This window comes from Osmerus mordax, chromosome 7 (assembly GCF_038355195.1).
Source record: "Osmerus mordax isolate fOsmMor3 chromosome 7, fOsmMor3.pri, whole genome shotgun sequence".
Lineage (NCBI taxonomy): Eukaryota > Metazoa > Chordata > Actinopteri > Osmeriformes > Osmeridae > Osmerus > Osmerus mordax.
In genome coordinates this window covers 5,807,836-5,812,784 of record NC_090056.1, presented here as the reverse complement: position 1 = coordinate 5,812,784, position 4,949 = coordinate 5,807,836, and positions in this window count along the sequence as shown.

Sequence of the window (4,949 nt, the reverse complement as noted above, 5' to 3'; positions counted from 1 at the left end):
AGGCCTGTTCCCAGTCACTAGTTATGTCTGTGGAACCACTGAGAGGCTGTATAAACTCCCAGGATTGACTCGTGTGTGATCACGGACAGAGGAATGTAAGCACTGGGAAACATGAGAACGGTTTGAGTCCCGGGACTGCTGCTCTGTGTGCAGTCCAATGTATGTACTAGCAGGTGTGTGTATGTATGTGTGTGTGTGTGTGTGTAAAATATCGGGAGAGCTGGGGTGACTTGTCGCTACAGGGAACATACAGTTGCTTGTGGCAACCACACGAACATAAACTGCAAGTAAAGCAGCGCGACTGCTCACGACTGCTCACTGTAAACATACTCCATCCATCCCCCTCTCCCCCCCCCCACACTCTCTCTAACAATTGTTTCTTTCTTACTCTTTTGGATCAAGTCAGCGGTGTAACAAGAGGTGTTAGCTAAGGGGGATGAGAAAACTAAGAAGATATGAAACACTGGAGGTGTGACCTGGTTGTGTGTGTGGGCCATAGCCAACAGCTCATTACGTGATGTTACAGCATCAGCAAAATGCTGACACTGTAAACCCCATACACACACCTCTGGGTAGGAAGTCATGATGCAGCCAACCCCTGACAACCACACACACACACGCACACCGAAACAATTAGCCAGAGTTTCCAGCGTATACCTTCAATAACCCAAAACCACCAAATAGTCCTAACAAAATCAAATATAATCTCTCCATCTCCCACAAAGGCAATTTAGAAATAACATGAAACTGTTACAAACCACAAAATAATAACCCATATTATAGGTTAGGAAAACAGAATCATTACTGAGTCAAGTCTGAATAAAGTCAAGTCTGAAAACAATTACCGCATCTTGAAATGATGCAGAAAGGCTCACGGGAAAATTGAAATGGTGCATTTAAAGATAGCATATTCATCATTATTTTTCTTTTTTTGTTGGACAAATGATCCTGTTCCATCCTGCACTGTAAGGCTGATCCTGATGACAGTATGTCAATCTATAATGATGGAAAGGATGCTGAAAATAAAACAAATAACATCCCAGTGCCTCTTTTCTGACAAATCCTTTTTTTTTATTATTGGAAGGAACTTTGAACTTTCCCAAGCAGCAGAATGCCCATTCCTTCCTCTGCCTGGTCCGCAGTCATTCCTGGGATTGCTGAAACCTGTGAGATACTGTACATGATTAGCCAGCAGTGGCCAGATGTGCTTGTGCACATGCTGTTGCTTATACAACACCACTGAGGCAGCTATACTACTATGTTATGCTTAGCTCACAGCCTATTAACTCTGAAATACACCCAGGGAACACTAAACACACAGAAGTCTGCCACCATACTTCCCAACTCACACTCTCTCCAATCTCTCAATCTCTCTCTCTGAGCTTGGGAAGGCTGTCTTTTTCTCTCCCTCCCACTCTCTCTTTCCGTCTTTTTCTCAGAATATCTCCATTTCTCTTTCTCTCGCTCACACACACACACACACACAACCACACACACTCCCAACGGTTTGGCCTGAGTTCCAGTCATGCTACTCCTCATTAGCGGTCCTGGTGGCAGTCAGGCTGTCCTCTCCAGTGCCTGTGGTCTGTTTGATCTCCCCCCAGATTTCAAAAGATGGGATACCTGATCAGTGTGTGTGTGTGTGTGTAAGAGAGTGTGTGTGTGTGTAAGAGAGTGTGTGTGTGTGTGTGTGTGGCAGGGGGGGTCTATACACCCACCAAATAGAGGCTGGCGGATCCTGTTTCAGGTGCAGTAGACAGGTAAAGTGGACTGGCAAGGCGGGCCAGGTGGGGGAAAACACAGGTGTGTGAGGAGGCAGAGTCAAACTGCCTCGTTTCATCCAAAGAGGACCGACAGTGAAACCAGGCCCTTGGCTTCAATGTTCAAACCAGGCCTGCCCAAACCAAGCTGGCCTTTCCCGGACTCGAAGTGCGAATGTTGTAAACGTCCGGCCCTTGGGGCTGTCTTCAGAAATTCCAGGAATATTTATAGTTCGGAGAGACTCACTCCACGTCTCTGTAGCAGGTGGAATCCTTGCCAACGGATGTGGCTGCGTTTCGCACTCTCTACAAGTATGTGTTTGTGTGTCGGGGGGGTAGGGGGCGAGGGGGTCCTTAGTGTCTTTAGATACCATGGAACTAAAATGGTGGTGGAAGTTCTCTAGAAATATGGAATAAACATTGGCACGTTGTAAAACGTTGTAAACATTTTTCCAACTCCATTTCTAGGACATCGTTTGGTAGAAGTGAAGCTAACCGGAATTGGTATTGGAATGACATCTACAGTTATGAACATGCACCTGCCGATGCTGCAGTGCCTTGTCTGGAGAGGGCATCCTGGATGTAAGAGGATACGGAGAAGGCAGGGTATTATCATTCCTCTGACGCCCTAAATCACACAGGACAACACCCATAAAATACTGGCCCGTGGGTAACCCCTGGCGGATGACATGATGTGTGTGTGTGTGTGTGTGTGCGTGCATGCTGTCCATGTCATTGTGTTTGTGTGGGGTTTATGTGCATGTGTGTATCCACTGTATGTCAAACTATGTTGGAACCAGAGGTGTCTTGGAGGACGAAGGCAGCTGTCACACCAGTCAAGGATTCCAAGATGCTAAACACACACCTGTGTGTTGACCAGCCCCTGTAATCACTGACAGCTGTGAAGGCTTGAGTGGTCGAGGCATTCCTCTTCCTGCATCAGTAACCCCCTCCCGGGTTCACTAACAGACTCGTTTTAAAGTCACTAGAAACAAGCTTTCAGGACAGGAACTTTCCCTAGACGGCTTGAGATAGCAATCCTCAAGTTCAGAGTCTGCCCCAACTTTTGTTTCAAGGCATGTGTTTTACACAAGATTTACTGTAAAACCGTACAACAGCTGAGTCATTAAAACCAAGTGTAACTCTATCCTTAAGCTTACTTACAGGCCAGCTAACCTTCACATGGTGGTGTCTGTTGTCTTCTTCTGTTTTTATTAGGTCTACTTAGTTAACCTTACAAGTAATTGAGGAACTGAGCAATTTTCTCAGCACTGCAGGCTTGCTGGAGGTTGGAAAGTGTTTAGTCTGCAACAATTAGCTCCTGGGCCACTATCCAACCATTTTGACCTTTCTTTCATGTCTCGCACTCGCACAGGAGCACACACACCATTTCACCGCTCTCTCCCTGGAGCGGTTCCTCTATAGGTTTGTTTTCAAAGAAATGTTTCATCCTACCTGGCTCCATGCTACCTTGTCCTCGTACAACTTAATTTTTGGAACCGCCTCAACTAGGAAATTCACTATTACTTGTCTTACTTACCAATAGCAGGAAGGTTCAACCAGCTTCCTTCTTTCTGTCCCACAGATACACCCACATAGAAACTCATAAGTGCTACTAGATCGAAGCTGTAGGTTACAAAACGCGCAGGCAATGATTATTCAGTAAGAAAACTTTAGCCTGCCTTCCTGTCCCATGTAGACTTACTGCTCCACCATTACCAGCAGGTAATTACTGATATGAAGTAATTTAACTTACAACACTGGCAATTCTCTAATTGTGAGTAAACACCCTATAGACCTTGTGCCTGTGGTTTACGGTATTCTGGTGGTTTAGCTGCTTTAACAACAAGGTAACAGTTTGTTGCTTCCTATCTAAGCAGGGTGGCTCGTTGGCGATATCTAACCCAACTGCATGTCGTTATATTGGGTTTACAAGGTACCTGGCTAGAGCTTGATAAATATTAGCATACGGTTTCACGCAAAAGGCTCTCCTTTAGGTGGACACTAGGAGAGTGCGTGACAGATAGCACATTTAAAAAAGCCGCACTGAAGCCAGTGGAGAATGTGAGGGAGAGAAGAAAGAGTAGCGATGAAGAGAAACAGATTTGGACCGTTCTCCTTTGTGGGGGTTTTGCGGCACCAGTGTAATGGTGTCTCGTAAACAGTTTATCCTATTAAAGGTGTCTAGCAACACAGACGGGCAGCAATGAAAAGCTGGGTTGGAACACTGGGTTCAGAATTGAGTCAGCTCTTGTTTATTTTACAAATTGTTTGATGTCCCCATATTTTGACCCTTTTCACTTGAGGTTTTAAGTTTAAGTAAAAATCAGAGTGAATGCCAAGTATAGTCCGATTTTACTGTAGAACTGAATTGAGAGGGTACTGTAAGACGACCTCATTCATGGACCCACAGGATTCCTTGACACTGACATGGTGTGGCCAGTTTGAGCAATTAAACTCCCTCTTCACACATGTGGACCCTACTATCTGATCACAAAGGTTAGAGGAAGTGGAGAATCTTACCATGAAAACACTGTTTCTGTAAATATTGTTTTTATTTATTTTTGAAATTGACGTGTTGTATGATTTACGTTTTCAATTTTTGAGTTTTTTCAGTTTGGGATTTAGCAGACCTCCATATTCCCTCGTCCTTAAAGGTGTCTTCGGTCACAGCTGAAAGTAAGGAGGTGACGAATCCATCTGAAATTGTCCGTCTTCCGTTTTGTTTTGGATATTTCTCTCATAGTTTCTCTCATGAATTAAGCATGTACACGTAGATGCATTTAGATAACTTCTGTACAGTTCAAAGTTGGAGATATTATTCACAAGTGTAGGCCTATCCCCTCCGATCATATCAAACAGCCCTCCAGTTGGCTACATGTAAACACAATCGTCTCCACCTTTACACAATCTTGTGGAACCTAATTATGAATGTGTGTAAAATGTAGGCTACAATCGGCAAGCAGTTGGAAAACATTTTGGGAGGGGGTTGAAAGGCCTGTGTTTGTCAATGAAAAACAGCTCCAACAGCTCTATCCCATGATATGGGTTCTACTGAGAAATTCAAGACCTAAGGATGCCATAGAGCAGTACAAAGCAACATACGCACCAATGCTGTGCTCAGCATCTGTGGGCAGGATTAGTTTACTGGGGTATGATGTTTTATTTAGCGTATGTCAAAGTGACTGT